Source organism: Callithrix jacchus, chromosome 1 (genome assembly GCF_049354715.1).
Source record: "Callithrix jacchus isolate 240 chromosome 1, calJac240_pri, whole genome shotgun sequence".
In the NCBI taxonomy this organism is placed as follows: Eukaryota; Metazoa; Chordata; class Mammalia; order Primates; family Cebidae; genus Callithrix; species Callithrix jacchus.
In genome coordinates, this window is record NC_133502.1 from 21,864,601 (window position 1) to 21,882,549 (window position 17,949).

General features: G+C 38.3%; 1 long non-coding RNA gene across 1 annotated transcript; it reads right to left on the reverse strand.

Moving 5' to 3' along the window:
* Nucleotides 1-200: 200 nt before the first annotated feature.
* LOC144578757 (uncharacterized) lies at nucleotides 201-16,144 on the reverse strand. The gene is made up of 3 exons (XR_013525138.1): nucleotides 16,045-16,144; nucleotides 15,083-15,404; nucleotides 201-788 (listed from the first exon to the last, which is right to left on the reverse strand). It is a non-coding gene; the product is annotated as an uncharacterized LOC144578757 (long non-coding RNA).
* Between the last annotated feature and the right edge of the window lie 1,805 nt (nucleotides 16,145-17,949).

The window sequence follows — 17,949 nt, forward strand, 5'->3', positions numbered from 1 at the left end:
AATTGCTTTGTTGCAAATCTCTGGATTTTCATTATTTCCCTGTACCCCTAGCTAAATGATGATGTGATACTTTAAAGTGGCCTTGACCAAATTTTTCACCTTGTCCTCTCAAAATAAAAATTTGCAGACACGATGAAAACTCATTTTAAGATGCCCTATATTTTCTTTTTCAAATTATTATACAACCTGCATCTAAAAACCCTGCCGCCCCAATTCTGAATGCATTCAAATGAAACATTGAATTGTAATCACAAGTCCAAAACTCAGAACTGTAAAGTCTCTGCTATGTGACAAAGAAATGTTATGTCTTTGAAAGGAGAAATAGCACCCGACAATGAAAATTGAATCCCGGAAATAACCAGGTGATTTAAAGCTTTCTAGATAATCACCAGCAACTAGAATGATAATACTTTAATGGCATATTATATTTAAATAACACCTTTCAAACTCCATCATGTTAATCTACACAACATGTTCGCAAAGTAAGAAGGAATGGGTATTACTCCCATTTTAGATTAGAAAATTGAAGGGTAATAGAGGACGGCTTACCAAGGTCTCTTCTCTTCCTGGCAGTGGGTCCAGGATTGGATGGATACTCAGATGTGTTTTTTTATTAGATTTCAGTGCCTCCAAACCGATTTAGCTGGTGGAATGAGTTGCCCTCCTGTGCATCTTTTTTTCAGCAGCTCTTGGTAGATGCGAGAATTTCTCAGAGGTTTGAACAAATCTCAGGCTTTCTCCACTTCCTGTCACCACCTGGCAGGTATCCTAAGATGGCTTCCTGGGACCTACAGAAATAACATCAGAATCTCCATCAAACCCTTTCTTAGTCCTAAGGCTTTGCCACACCCAGAATGCAGAAAACCAAGTATGCCACAGGTTATGGACTTGCCAGGATACACATCATTCTCTGTTTCCTTAGCACTAGATATATCCACCCAGTCATTAGAAACTACCCTCTCCTTTGCCTTGCCCCTTAGAAAATATCTATTTTAATTTTTATTTCTGTCCTCAGTCTAAGCTGACCTCTCTTTGGGCCAGAGCCCACATTTATACAGAGCTCAGACTATTTTCCCTAGTTCAGGAAGAAGGCAGGCTTATCTTTTCAACATTTGGGGCCATGTGGCTAACTTGAATTCTAAGCTAAAAGTATTTCACATTTGAACAGCAATGCAGCAGCGACCAAAAAAAAAAAACCAGGGAGACAAGTTTGCATTCACACTTTAAAAAATATAGACTAGCATCCAGAGCAAGGCAGTCTTCTCACATCAGTGATTCCCCAGCACCTCTGCCAGTCGGCACGATCACAGCATTGAGTGCCAAGGCTCATAATGAGCGACGCTGCTGCAGCTGGGAGTATCCCACAGGTGAACAGTGTGGAGGCAGGAAAAGGGAACAGAACCCACGGAGCCACACTGCATCCCCCTGCAGAATCTCCAGGCACCTCGCTCCTAAGACATGCCTGTGCTTTCTTCTCCCACACGCTGTTCTCAGATCAACCAAGTCTCACCTTGTTTTTTCATTTATTGCACAGCAGGGTTCAAGTGCTCTTTAGACAAGTGATCCTTTCTTTCACTTACTACAAAGAACTCCAGATAAATACACTGTTGATATTGAACAGTCAACAGATGACATGCTGTCGACCACAAAAGGACATTTTAATATGAATAATCAGAATGACTTTTCCCAGTGGATTTTTGGGAGATGTGCTAAACTAGGAGTACAGTGCTATTAAGAACCCCTATGCACAGCACTTTGTCATATTGGAAGCACCTTTACATATACTATTGCATTTGTAGGTAAATTCTGAGCTTCATTCTCTCCACAGGTATAAATATCACAAGTGTTATGCATATGTAAACACATTTAGAAGTTTATAATTCAGTTATAGAACTGACCTGAAAATTTAAACACCACTTAGATTACAAATTGTATTGGCAACGTGCTTTGAAAAATGAGAATGAGTGCATTTTTTATCATCTGCCACTCGTCGTGAACAATATCAGCTCTTGAGTCACTGTGAACATTAGCCATTTTCAGAATGTTAACCAGTTAGCAAACTATTAAATACTCTATGGTCTTTATTCAGTTGGGATGAAAATTACAAATTTTGAAGACAATGGCAGTGATATTTCCTTAAAGTAGACCTGTTTGAAGCCAACCCACTTAACACTGGAGGATTTGTTCAATCTTACTTATGAATTGGGGTCACCTGGCGAAGCTACAGCGCATTCTTTCCGAGTTACCTAATCCATTCACGTGGCTCAAAATACCATTTACATACCAGGGGCAACTAACATCATATTTCTAGGCCAGACTTCTCTGAATTTCCAGCTCATGCAGCCCCTGACACACTGGACATATCTATTCAACCATCATTTTTTAGAGTCAATATAATAGCAACCTATATGAAATTGATCTCCTGATTTGACTTCCATGCGAAAAATCAATCTGGTAAAATTAGAATGATCTTTTGGGGTTTCGATGAATGGGATTTTATTATAGTCAAAACTGTGTTTTTTTTTATAATAGGTTGCATTGGTTCCTAACAGCTTCTTTCAGAGTCTTTCTGCAATTAATATGCACACACACGCAAATACAAACATATCTTTCCATAAAGGATTCTTATCAAAAGAGAAATGTTGTCAATGTGACAATTCCAAAGTTGCATTTTTAAATATTTTAGAAAATGAGGCTTTTATATTGCCAGGCTATTTCAGTTATTGGGGGTAAAGGCATGAATTGTGTTGCTCTGGACCCCAAGATGGAGTTGTGACATTTGATAGGTCAAATGCGACAGTAGCAGGAACACATTATCAGCTAAGAGCAGATTCCCCACTTGTTCACTTAGAAATTGTTCGGTGTGTGTTGGCTGCCAACCTCTAAGCAGGTCACTATTTTATTAATGAAAAAATAGAGGAAATAAGATCGTCCAATATATGTCCTAACAGCAGCTCTTAGCTTTATCATCACCCTTGCATAAGACGCCATATCCTGTGCAGCGGCAATGGCCCTTCACAGACACCAAAAGTTCCCCTATTATTCTCAGTCCCTTCCAACTCCAAATTTCTCCAGTTACTTGTGTAAATATTTATGATGATTCATGTCCTATACCTCCATGAATTTTAGTGACTGATACATTTATATAATTTTCCTCATATTTTGCTCATTTCCTTGTATAACTATATACCCTCCAAAAAGTCTGCTAAATAAACATGATATTAAATAATAGTTTTTAAAAAAACAGGTACTCTGTACCCAGCGTGTCTGGGTTCAAATCTTTGTTCTTACACTTACTACAAATATGAACTTGGGCAAGTTAGTTACTATCCTTACGTCTCAGTTTCCTTATCTGTAAAATGGTAAAAATAACAGTACGTATTTCACAGGCTTATTCTGGGAGTGAAATGAGCTAATACCTGTAAAACAGTAGCAAGCAGTATAGTTGTTTGAGAAGTAAATAATTGAATGAAGGGTAAGTTTAGCAGAATAACAGTTGGATGTTAGGTATGCACATCTTCACAAAGAGAGTGGCGCTCAAATTTCCTGGAATTCAGCTTTCCAGCAAAGACAGTTGAAATTAAATCGGGCATTTGACATAAAGTTACGTAGGCTTTGAGCATCATAAGAAAAGGGAAGCACAACGCATACGTGGTGCATGCCTCCTGCAAAATTTGCTGGACTTGTTAGTTATAGCATACTCATTATATAAAATAAGGTTCATGAGTTCAGATAACTCTTGAGTTCTAATTGAGAGATAAAGGATAGAAGTTGAGAAGGAAGTGAAGGAATCAGTGTGAAGCATGGTCAACTGAAAATGACAACTGATAGGGGAAATAAAACAGGACATTGGTGGCTGCTTCTGTCACGATGACCGCAGACCACCTTCAGCCTGTGAAAAATATTTGCAGGTGGTTTGGCAGATGCAGAGGAAAAGTCTATTTTATACATATATACTTCCCAAATCTAAATCAATGTAACAATGTGACAATGATTATCATTCGCTCAAAAACCCTATTAAATCATTTAGATCAGCACATTTTTTAAGGCTACACACACACACACACAAATGTATGTGGCACATACACTACAAAAATGGCCATATACTAAAAAGTGCCAATTGTGGTGGCTTATGCCTGTAATCCCAGCACTTTGGGAGGCTGAGGCGGGTGGATCACCTAAGGTCAGAGTCCAAGGCCAGCCTGGCCAACATGGTGAAACCCTGCCTTTACTAAAAATACAAAATTTAGCCAGACACGATGGCAGGTGCCTGTAATCCCAGCTACTCGGGAAGCTGAGATGGGAGAATCTCTTGAACCCGTCAGGCAGAGGTTGTAGTGAGCCGAGATCACGCCATTGCACTCCAGCCTGGGCAACTAAGAGAAACTCCATCTCAAAAAAAAAAGGGGGGGCATTGCTTACATTATCTCAACTAATGTTGCATTATTATAATGCACATAATCTCATCTTAACATCTCATATCATTATCATATAAAATTTTATATTTTTCAGACTTCTATTTAATTGTTACTATGGAAATGTATTTATTGAGCAAATCAGTGACTTAAACTAAAGTTGACAAGTACTGAAAGAAGTAGAAATATTAATTTGATAACATAAAAACAATGTCATAGGCATAAAAGGTGAATACATTCCAGTGGGAACATGAAGTACAAATTTCAATGTACTAGGACAAGTAAATCTACAGGCAAGATTTTATAAAAGCAGCTGAAAAAAAAGAGAGATTAAGGAATGGTAATATCTGTGGAATTATATTTTTACCTCACTACTTAGTATGTTACCTACTAAGAGATATTTCAAATAAAGACATGAAATCACTGAATCTTTTCTTGCTATTTTCAAAGAGAAATAAATTCAGAGTGATATCTTGGGTAAGCCAACCAAGATTTTGCAGAGCTAATATAAAATGATGCATATCTGTATGAAACTGACTCATTTGCTAAAAGCAGAAGAGACTCAAATTACAGACATCCTTCAAATGTGCAGTTTTATCCCAAAACGGAAAAAATTATGTAACTAAGGAGAAACATAAAGACTCAGTAACAAAGTTAATGACAAATGAATTTAGAGAGAACGTAGAAAGAACTATTGCATATTTCCTCATTTAGGTGATATTGTTGAAAGTTTCATGAGGCTAATAGCATTTAAGGCAAAAGAGTGACAACTTTCTCAGGACATGCTTGCATACCTTTTGCTTCATAATTGGGTAAATACACTGATGTGTAGATTATGAATCATGTCATAGCCCATGTGGAGCAAACACATGAGAGAAAAGTGCTCAAGACTTCTGTTCGCTTTTTCAGTGAATGTTCATAGTGCATGAGAAGAGATAGTTCATTTAGCTAATGCAGAGGAAAGCCACGAGATCTGATGATGTTATAAATGGAAGTTCCCCTTATGGTCCAAGGAACAAATTAGAAAAAAATATGCTATGATTACTACAACTGAATTCCAAAAGTTTAAGTGTGTAAGGAAAATCATTGTTTCATGCATTGAAGTTTTTGACCAAATGCCAATCTGCATAGTATTTACCATTCACAAAGGATAGACAGTGATTCAAAAATAAATCTTAATGCTGGAGAAAGCAATAAAATTCAAAATACCATCTAGCCACTCAGTGCACAGTTGTTCTTTGCTTTTTAATATATGAAAAATCAGCTACGAGAAACTCTGGTTTTAAGTGGATTTGCTATCTACAATCAAGGTGCTCACACCAATCTTTTAAGCCAATAATGAAACCAAAACATTTCTTCATGACCTTTTCTATGCTGTCAAGTATTTGCTCCAGCAACATACATAAGTAATGTATTCAGTGTCTTTAGTGGTCTGAACCTATCTCTTTAAAATTAACATATAACAAATATTGTCAATGCTGTAGTATCAAGATGCCTGAAGATGACTTAGCTGTGGTACAAATAGTCTAATAGCCAAGAGTTATGCTCTTTTGTGAGGTATTGAATTTCATGATTTATTAATGAAGTAAATTGATTCTATATTATTGAATTTTGTTACATTTCAAGAACAAATAGAAGAAGCACTTTTCAAGGCTAAATGCACAGAGTGGACTCATACTCTTCGTGGCCATCATCACCAGGGACACCCTGAGTCTTCCTGTTTGTGAAACGACCTGCTCCCCTGCTAAACTTCTTCAAATGTTAAAAGCCACTTTAGAGAAAAATCTTTTCATGGTAATAGGGTTCACTTTCAGTCCAAGTGTCTAGAACCTTTGGAAAGAATCGACAAACACTTGCCACCTTTTCTAAACATGCTAGTCAATGTGATGCAGTTTAATAGACATGAAGCGTGAAGACAGAACATAACAAGATGAGGAAATGCTCTTAGGAATCATACTAGCTCGTAGCAAGACAGATGCAGTAACCAGGTGAAAGAGTTTCTACAGTATACTTTATAACATATGGTAATGATATTGACTGAAATACCCTAGTTTCAAAAGACATTATTACCTCAGGAGATTGGCTCCAAGAGGATCACATTCTAGTAACTAGTTGTAGAATGTAGAAGGCTTGGAAAAGCACCAACTTAGGGTAAAAATAAAGAATTGCATATTTTTCATATTAATACATGATAGTAAGAATGACCATTTTTTAAAATATGGAATCACTTTAAGACAATAAAGCATGAATGCTTATTTCTAATAAATTATAGTTTCAATCATTTAAAAGGAATAAAAACCTGTTTTTTTAAAAGAATAAAAAAATTTAATACAAGACTATATAAAATGAAAGAAAATAAATGTCTATTCCCTATCTAAGCAATGAATCTTGTTTCCAAGAGTGACCCCTGATTGGGTTGAATAAGAGTTGAACTTTCCCTAAACTCCCTTTCGCACATAAAATTACTTTTCCTTACAATTTGCTTTTTAATTTCATTTAGGATGCTATGAGAAAATATATATTCAGTTCATACACATTCATCTCCTTTTGTTGTTGCATAATTTTCTAATGCACAGATATTCCAGAATATACGTAATCAATGCCTTCCTTATATAATAAAATAAAACTGAAACAAATTTGTAATTACAATCTATCTGGCTGTCAGAGAATATTTTACACACACCTTGCATAGTTGTTCAGGAACACTTTTAGAATAATTTCTTAGAGATTAAATTGGGGGTCAAAGTGCTGTGTTTATAAATGCTCTCAATTATCCATCAATCATACTGTCCCAGCCAAGAACTCCTCTATTTTCACCATGTGGACTTTTTCTCTAGTGGGTGAAAAATTGCATATATTTTATTTGAATTTGAACTTATTTGAGTATTTGTGATATTGAATAGATTTTTAAATGATTACCACTTTTTAGTTTCTGAATTACTTGCTTTTACTCTTTGCCTGGTTGGTTATTTATATTGTTCTTGTCATTGTTGATTTATAAAAATAAAAATGTTAATAGAAGCAATAAGAGCTGGAGAGTAAGCATGTAAAAAGTGACTGGTACTTTGCCAAGACTTTCCATGGAGGGGCATATTCATCTTCAAATGAAGCATATGAAGCAAGATGTATTACTGGGCTCAACTCTGTGCCCTTCATCTGGGATGGAAGGAAGACACAATCAACCCTGTGAATCAAGTTTGACTCCAGCCAGTATTCTTAACCACTGTTATTCTGCCTTCCTATTTGTCTGGATTAATTATTTCCTAGATTTTGAGCCATATTATATCTTAGCACTACACTCAACATTACTAAAATGTTTAAAGGTTTCAGTATCTAAAATGATGAACTCCCACTACCCAGAAAATTTATTTATAGGAAACACTTCATTTTCCAATAGTGCCAGACAAATGTCGCTACATATCTTTAACACCACATTGATCTGTCAACCTCTGCTAGCTGGAGTGATACAGAAAAACAGGAATTAAAGAAAAACTGTTGCTCATCCAACGAAAGAATTGCCACAAAGCCCAGGTACTAAACTTTATTAATTTTTTTTCCTGAAGGAGAGGGCAGAAGCTCCCCCTCAGAGAGCTTTACACACACTTCTAATGCCCTCAGCCTTTGCTGCCCCAGAGGCTGAGAGCATTATGTTAGATAGTGGGGATTGCCCCGAGGGATAGCTCGCTCACATCAACAAGTAGCTGATTGATAGTAACAGAGGACAAAGAAAATTCCTGAAATAGAAGCAGGGCGTTCCTTCGGAGTATAGGCAAATATGGAAGCCACTATGTTATGAGTAGTTTAATGTGCTCCACTGAGGTCCAGGGTAATCTAATGACAGAATGGAAGATAATGACTGAGAATTTTTACTCACCAGCAGTCCAGGGGGGCCAAGAAAGAAACTCCTGCTGGTTGGGTCTATTCTTTGAGAGGAAAACTGTCAGACAGAGGGAATCAATTACCCATTCAGGAACTAAATGATATGGTTGAGGCACATGTTGGCACGTGAGCCCTAGAAGAAGCAGGACATGAGTGGGAAGGAAGAGGGTCATGACCTACACAGTGTACTACAATCCCTCTTCTGTGAAATTCCACATCTTCAGTAAAAGGACACTTTTATAAAAGGCTTGGCTCAATGTGAATGGGCAGAAGGTAAATTCAAGCCAAGCAAGATGGTGTCCATCAATAGAAGAGTAGAAACAGAAGCACCTTAACAAGGGAGTGTATGGTTGGGATAAAACAGAAATTATAAGAAAAACTTCAGCTTCCACCAGCTGTTGAATTAAATTTTCAAACTAAATCCCCAAGAGGCAGAGAAGTTCCAAGCGACATCCAAATTATAATAGTAGTAACGATAATAAAAACATCCAATAGCAATCCCACTTACAACATGGCAGGCATCCTACTGAGGGTTTCACGTGCACATTGTATCATTTAATTCCCACAACTTCCCAGTGAGATTGATACCAACCATTATTTCTTCCATTTTATAGGCAAGGACCTGGGGCTCAGAAAGGTTAGTATTGTGGCCCACATCACGAAACTGTAAGTGATACAACCACGATGTGAACCCAGCTCCATCTCCAGAGACAGTACCGACATTCAGTTCCCAGTGAAATAGCCCTGATATCAAAAATAAGAAAGTTTGTTACTTTGTGATCTAAGAAACAAGGCACAGAGTGATTCTCTTAAAGGTATTTCCATAAATTATTTCATAATTTTAAAATTCTAGCCTATTTGTTTAAGTTTGGTAAGACTGACTGGTTGTCAAAAGCTAGGTTCTTCTGCCCAAATCCCTTTAGACTCCAAGTTCCTCGTCTGTCAAATAATGAATAGATGATTATTTGCTAAGACCTTTTTTTCCTCTTGCTGTGATGAACTCAGGTAGAACATTTCATTCCCTGGCAGTGAGGTGAGAAAAGACTTTGATGAAAATATCACACTGTCCTCATCATGGGCATGTGACACTTACGAGGCAGCCATGGGAACTCACGCCAGGCTCCCAGGCTCTGCTTACCGTCTTAGCTTCACAGGGTTGCATCTTCCTTTCACTTGTTTGAAAGAGAACAAGTACCTTTCAAGGAACCTAGGGATCCCTAAAATTCTTTAAATTCATTGTTGTACACAGGAGAACATTAAAACCTGGCAAGGTAAGGGCTGTGGCTGTAAGGCTGCACAGCTCAGGGTCACATCTTGCCTAAGGCCTGGTTTTCTGAGAATCCAGGCAAGAGAGCCTCAGAAGTAGGAAGAACAGAACACCCACAACACCTCCCAGTGAGGCCAGTGTTCAGGATCGGGACCAGAGATTGTGCTGAAGAGGCGGCTAATTCACAAAACACGGGTTCTCATGGTTTATTTGGAGATGGAGCCTGATTCCAGTATGGTTGTCCTGAGCTTGCTGGATGATGACTTGTAACTGTGACCACATGTATGAAGTGGTCATCGTACAAGCAATAGGAAACATCTGCTTCTGAAAAGTAGATTATGACCCTGAAAATGGTCTACAATGAAATAAAACAACTCTTGCATGAAGTCCAGGAGGGCAAGAATGTATATGACTCAACCTTTCTTCCCAGCACCTGACTGCACCCACCATAAGCACTCAATAAACTCAAAGAAACAAGGAGTTGTCATGACTATGTCCAATAGGTAGGCATGCCAAATGCATGTAGTGTAGACAACCATCTCCCAGTATGTTTGTTTAAAGAATGACTCCTAATTTGGCATCTTCCTGCATTTACTCCAAATTCCTGACTTGCATGCACACAGATATATTGTATAACCATGCTAGCTTATATTTGCTTATAGATTGCTTTGGATTATTATCTACTTGTTTAATTTTTTAAACTTACTAAGTTTATTCTAGTTAAAATAAAACATTCTTAATAATAGAAAGGGATTGTGCAATATTTTAGTGCGTCCTCAACATGAAAGGTAGTAATAGGTTTGACTATGGTGAAATTGTATAAATTTATTCATTTTCTTTTGTTACATCAAAGCCAGTGTGTTTTAAGTTCAATTGACAGATGTATTCCCAGTACTTAAGAAAGAGCCTGAAACTTAGTTGGCAGTTAACAAATATTATTTTACTCATGATTACACAGAACTATGCAAATCAGCACCACCAGTCATGAAAAACTTTTTACTCGTCTGTCTTCAATGACCTTCCTTTAGAGAAACTTCATAGTGAAAGTTGTGACCATGCTATGACAAACTTGCAGTCACTCGCGCATCAGATCACTCCCCTTCACACACACACACAACGTTTACTTAAAATACATGTGAACAACATGCTGGTGTCATTTCTGAGACAATAAAGATTACAGGAAGGTCAGGCTGTAGGGGAATCAAGTGTCCTATTTTAGACGTTTTAAGTTTGTAATGTAAGACTTCTTAAGAGACAGTTGGCTATACAGACTTTTTTTTTGGTAGCAATTGGTTTAAAACTTTAAAAAATATTTTACTGAAAATGTCTTTATACAGCATGATCCAGTTGGGGATCAAACACAGATTTTTAAAATTAGTTGTAAGAATGCAAAGTGTTCATATAAAAGCTATTATTAAAGTTGTTCTTGGCATATGGTCCCAGAAAGAAACATCTCTTTTTCCACTCACACATTCATGTGCACACACGCATGCACACACATAAGCACACATACATGAATACACAACAGTTAGGTGTCGAAGCAAAACGTTCTGTACACATCCAAGTGCACACAACTTAAAACATCTCACCTGTAATTCCAGTAACACATCTCAACTTTATAAACCTTCTTTTTTCAAATAAAGACAGCTTTAACATCAATATAGAAAGAGAAAATACTAATTCACTTACCTGAGAAAACTTTAGCAACATCTACTAAAAGTAGGTTAAATGAGTGATGCTAGAAGCACTAAAAGCAGGGAAAATCTACAAAAACAAGCATCTGTTCACCTTTTACAGAATTATACATATGCAAGAACCTTTTGACATATTCTATAGCACTTTTTCTGAACACTAACATGTAATATTAGAAACATATATTTTCTCTACATCATGTATACATAAAACACAGAGCTACACACATACCAAATAGATAAAAGAACCCACAACACTTCAGGTTAAATTAGAAGTCTCTTCAGTTCCTCTTTTATACATCTCTCTTTCTGCTTGTCTTTTTAAAAAACAATTATTATTTATTCTGTAATCATCAGAAGTAAAAACCAAATGTCTAACTAGGTCTGATAATACATGCGGTTTTCTGAAGTTAAACTATTTTACAGGTCAATTACAATTAATTTTGTTCTAATTTCTGAATAGAATTTCCTACTTCGGTAAAATTATTGATAAAATAGCACACCTATGTATACTTTGTGAAAGCAGAGCAAATCCACTCAGTTCTCTATTGATCTCCCATAAGATATAGTTGTGGTTACATTTACAATATTTCATTACTTATATTTGAATATCCTGAGTACAATTTCTGGACGTATTTGCTTTAATTCCAATTCCAAAATAAACTGTACCCAATGGCAGCTCTTTTACTGAGATTTCAGTATCAAGTTCCAGGCTCTTCACCTCCATGCCAACAGCCTACAAAGAAAACACTTCCTAGAGCATGGAGACAAGAATTGGCTTCTCTTCTTGGCAACAGATCCCGTGTTGATGACTTTTAAAAGAATAAGTGTTCAGTTCAAGGGCCCTAGAGAGGCTGACAACTGCAGCTCCGGTCATTTGAGGAAAAAAGGAAAGAGATTTTTAAAAGCCAGAGACAGGGGCATGGAATAATAGACATTTCCTTTAATTAAAAAACTAAAATAAAATAAGCAAAAGCAAGTTTTGAGTAATAACATATGGAGCTCCTTATAATTAGATTAAAAACACATAGACACCTAGATTAACGTCTTTGATGTGTCTGGACTTCAGATCAATTATGCACATGCTAATGTTCAATTTCCATAAGAATAAGGCAAATGACAATTACATGTTGGCTTAATTTTATTTGACAAAGACACTCTTCAGACCCCTTAGCAAGAAGCTTGGTTCTATTCCATGTGGGTTCACTCCTAGAATCTACAAAATTCCATGAAGAAGTTAACTACTTTGTATAATAAATAGACCCAATATCCTCTCATCAGACTTGCAGGTCTTAACTATCCTAGAATTAACAAAAGGATGAAGCGTTATTGGGGTTTGTTAATCTCCCTTCTGAATGAAGGCCTCTAGGAAATAAATTAGGTGGTGGATTTCACTGCAAAAACACACTTGGTTCCCTTGCGTGAAGAGTTTCAGGACCTAGGAATGTCCCTGTTGCTCATGGCTGCTCCTTCCCCTGACCACCATCTTGTCTCTCAGAAGTGAAAACATGAAAGTTTTCTACAAGAGAAAATGTTTATCTCATATAACTCTACCATTTCAAAATAATTTCAGTTACCCTGTTGGAAAAAGCTAATTGAAACTTAAAAATAGAGTTCCAAAAAAAAATTATAATAATAAATCTTGATGTAATAATAAGAAAAATTTGTTTTCTCATTCTTTTTTCTGCCTTTAGCTGTGTGTCTTTGAATAACTTGCTTAATTTCTCTTGGTTAAGTTTCCTTTATACTCTGACTAAATTATGTTTTAGATTATTTCTATCTCTAAAATGTTATGCTTTCATGTATGAGGTGGATTGTTTGCCAGGGAGGGTTTACCAGCCGCAAGAGAGGTGCACTCACTGGAAAATCACAGCAAGGCTGTGGCCTCCATTGCCAGCACAGATAAAAACGGAAGCACAGTTCACCTCCATTTATCAGCCCCTGATGAAAGTGGTGGTGGCTACCCAGTAGCCTCAGAAAGGATGGAATTGACAAGGAAAAAATTCACCAAGGGAAATCACGTCTTCTACAGATCTTCCCTTTTCGTCACTGTGTCTCAACAGATGAACTGACACTGAGTGGAGGGGACACACGGGCTTCAGGGACAGGGATGTGTGTGTATTGTGCTGCATGTACATGTGTAGCCATGTACAATGGGAATCAACCAAAACTTATTTCCAAATTAAAAAAAAAAAGAAGTCTGATTCTGAAAAAAATTATTTGGAAATAATGAAAATTATAGCCAACAACATAAAATGATTGGTGAGAAGAGAACAGGAGAAGATCTCAAGAACACACATGTATCTGAGAAATCCACCCCACAACTGCCCTGTGAGCATCTGTCCCAATGTTAAACAGTCTTTGCTAATTCAAAGACTGTATTACAGAATGCAAATGCACATGTTTATACTTAAAATGAAAGACAGCTTGATATAAAAGAATCTTTACTTCTTTCAAAATGCTCTGTTAAGTGCCACAAATCTCCTGAAGATGGTATTAATTTCCTCTAATAATAATTTCTGGGTCATTAAGTTCATTGCGTTTTACTTTATATGCTCCTTATCAAGTACACAGAAGCCTGTGCAATATCTCCCAGGAGTCCAGCTGCCATATCAGAAAGGCTCACACTTTCAAAGGATTAATAACACCTCTCTGGTGCTTTTAAAAATCCCTCGCTAATCTCCAGACTCACTTACGCTGCCCTGCCTGGCCTTGCTTCTGGGTGATGGAGGCATTGGCGTGCTGGAGTGAAGGCAGCACTCCAGCTCACAGCAAATGGGAAGCAATCCACCAGGGCAGGATGGATAAGCCAACTCGTATTTCTTTTATTTCTTTCTCCCCTGGAAGGGGAGGGAAAATAAAGGTCACCCCAATATGTATAAAGCAGCTTTTTGACGAAGGGCATTTGAAGGGATTTCTCCACTTGTAATAGGAATCCTAATTCAATGGAATGATGTGACTTAATCTAACCAAGTAGCTCAGGCTAGTTAGCCTGCAAACTGGCTTGATTCATAAAAGCAGAATTATTCATTTCTTTTCATTGTTTTTTTATTGGTGCAAAACTTACATTAAGTTGGTATTGACCAATTTTCCATTTGCAAACCGTATTGATCCCAACGATGGTAGTATTTACTGATATTAATCAAAAATCTCTCCAATATGTACTTCCTCCTCCCTCACACATATCAGATATTTATTGTCTCATCTAAGAAGTTAGTTTTAAGAAGACATTACAAATCAATAACATTTTCTATCATTTTGAAGGAAATTATGATTCTTTTAGCTGGTGTGTCTAAATTAACCTGATTAGAATTTGTTAATTTATTAATCATCCAGAGTATAACGCGGTGAACAGAAGTAGAAAGAAGAAAATGGGGAAAGAAAAGGGGAAAGAACAACTGGATGTAGCATCCAGTTGCAGAGGGTGCTCCGGAAACAGTGCCCGGGCGGAAAAGCTGTACCCTGCTGATAAAGGCCTCAGTTCTGCTCTAGGGCTATACCTTCTTATTCAACACTATTAACATACAAACATAATATCTATGCAAACATAAATATAACCACTTATAGTAGACTGAACAGTCCCCAGACATTCCGCACAGACAATCCATGTGTGAAGTGTGTTTTTTTCAGAAACCATAGAAAAGTAAGCAAATCTTCAAGCTCCAATGCTCTTTTAGTCATTCACACAATCTGTAAAGTGGGTCAATAGTCCTCTGAGAACTTACAGGGTTAAAGATAATATTTTCAAGGTTTAAAGCCATTTCCTCATCTAACTATCTAATTTCAAAGGAGTGCACTTTTCATGATGCAAATGAATATAATATACTCACAGGAGCAAAGAAAGGGAGGTTTCTGTGCTTTTCCAGAGTTGATTCTATCTTCCTTGCATGCCCTCACTCCATTGAGGGCAGGGGAACAAATCTGCCAATTAGTCGTATCTCTCTTGCTTCTGGTTCCATCTCCTCTCAATTTACAAACTTTCAGGTACAACTTCAATTTCTGAAAGCATCACCCTCCACAGCTCCCAGCAATGGAAGCTCTTGCTGTGGCCACCACGGGGAGTCTCACTCATGTTCTTCTCTGGGTCCTCACTGGACTTTAAGGCAAAAATGTCCCTGGTGCCGTGGTCATGGCTCTGCCCACCTGCACGTGCTGCGGACACCTAGAGTTTGTGAGTTCCGGCCTGTTCTTTCTGGACTGTATCTAAATCAGGTAGGGTACCCAGTGGCTCAGCCCCCATGAAGGCTTGCATGATCTGTTGCCTGCACCCAAGTCGGCCTGAGTATCTCATGCCATCCCTAGCCCACAGCCCCCCTGCCCTGTGACTATAGCAATGCCCTGAGCAAGCTCTTCAACCAGCATCATCAGCTATTTTACTCAACTATCCCCAAAGACCATGAGCTCTTGGATCCCAGCCAACTACAAAAGAGCTGAGGGAGCTGAGTTCAGGCCCTGGCCTTCCACCTCGCTTTACCAAATGGCTGGTTTTATTCAGATGGGCACCAGCGTAGCCCAAACCCAATGCAGGTTAGAACCCTGGTAAGTGTCTACCTCTAGGGTCCACAGGGATCTGTCCTGCCCTCCCCACGCGCAGCTGCCCCTACCCCCCACGTGCAGCTGCCCCTACCCCCCACGTGCAGCTGTCCCTACCCCCCATGCGCAGCTGCCCCTGCCCCCCCACGCAGCTGCCCCTCTCCCCCACACACAGCTGCCCCTGCCCCCCCCCACGCGGCTGCCTCGTGGTCCCAGGCCTCAGTCTACATCGTGAGGAAACCCCAGCGCAGGATCTCACCATCTTCACAACGAGCGAGACCAAGTGGGAAGAAAGAGGGGATATCTTTCCGGTACTTCCTGTTCCGGTTCCCATAAACAGACTCAGCAGTTGATCTCTCTGCATAAGAAATAAAAAAGCTCTCGTTTTATATCCGAGGCTTAGCAACCATGCCCCTGTGGGGTTTACTTCCCCGTATTCTCGGCGTGGCAGGTTCTTCTTTCTGCTCTTTTCCCTCCCAGAAAATAGGCTTCGCTTACCCCAGCCACATGTAGTCTCCACTCTGGCCTACCATGCAGTGTAGACAGTGCGTGTCAAAGGAGCTTATAAATGATCAAATGCTGTGGCTACAGCAAGAAGGTGACGGGGAGGGAGGGAGAGGATACAGATAGGTCAGGAAGGAGACAATGAATCCAAATTTCTACCAGATGCTTATTTTTTTCTCAAAGTTAAGCTGTTTCCCATCTCTCTATATAATTGTTGATTTATTTATTTTTTTCAGGCACATTTTAAAGTGGCAAATGTTAACTGAAACTCAGGCTCGATCTTATATTTCAGTGACAGATGAGGTACTTTTTTTTATTTCCTGGGCTTTAGAGTAAAAAAGACTTTTCAACAGAATCACTTGATGATAAAATACCTGATGGAATAAAAATCTATAATTTATTGGAATTTTTCGATCCGTTGAGTATTTCCCTGGAGAAAAGTACTTCCCTGATGATGATGTTTCTTCCCTCTCAACAATATTTAATTTTATAGAATTAGAAAAAGATGATTATCTGAACATCATCAATCAATCAGTTAACATTTACACAGTGCATTCTGTGGGTCCGCAAATGCTAAGTTTTGGGAATACAGCAAAGAAGAAAACAGACAGATGATCTTTGTCCTCATGAAGCTTGTCCTCAAGGTTCATCAGTCTCTTACTAGAAAGAGTACTAGCTGTGAATTCAGGATGATGGAATCTGGCCTGCTATCAACTCATTACTAACTGTAGTACCTTTGTTGATTCTTTTACTTTACCAAGACTCAATTTCCTCATCTATAACATGGGGAAAATAGCACCTGGCCCATGTATCTTAACATGTTATCATGAAACTCAGATAAAACCACACATAGAAAATTGCTTAGTGAGCTCTGGAGTTGTCTGTGAAGACAAGGGAGTGATAATGGAAATGAGGGAGGGACAGACCTCAAGTTTGTTTATCACAGTCCTGACAAAGTTATTCTTTGAGCCAGCTCTGAAAAGATACTTCTTGTTTGGACAATATATTTTGTTTTACTTTAGTAGATGTGAGCTTCTTGAGTAGCCCTTTATGCACGTTGAGAAAAATTTATTTTGCTCGTAGCCAAAGGATATGGCCTCTAAAGAGATAGGATTTACTAAAACTGTAAATCAAATCATAATTAAATATTAAACTGCTGTGTAGCATTCAAAAGTTACAAAACACTTTTACTTATTTGTCTCCTTTAGCCTTATTTAATTCTGATCTTAATGTGTTTGGATTGGCCATCGTGTTACTGTGCAATGCCTTCGGAATGAACGTTTAAAAATGCAAAATGCAAAAATGCAAGACCCTCTGATAGAGTCTTGAACGTAAAACTCCGATGAGCCTTCAGGAATCTGCACAGTGCCATTTTACAACGCTGCCTGGCTGAGGCACTGTTCTTTCCTGGTACATTTCCCCAGGACGCGAGGTGCTGCCATGGGGCTATATATCATCGCTGATGAAGACAGCAGTACCCTGCCTCTAGTGTAAAAGGCCTCAGTGATGCATCAGGACCTTCTGACAGGCCGCCATGAGGCTCTCAGTCACTTGACCCCTTGCCAAGGGATGAGGGCTGAGGTCTCTTCTATGGACACTTTAGTACAGGGAAATGGACCATCAGAAGAGACTCTCATCATTATTTCTTCTGAGTGAAAGT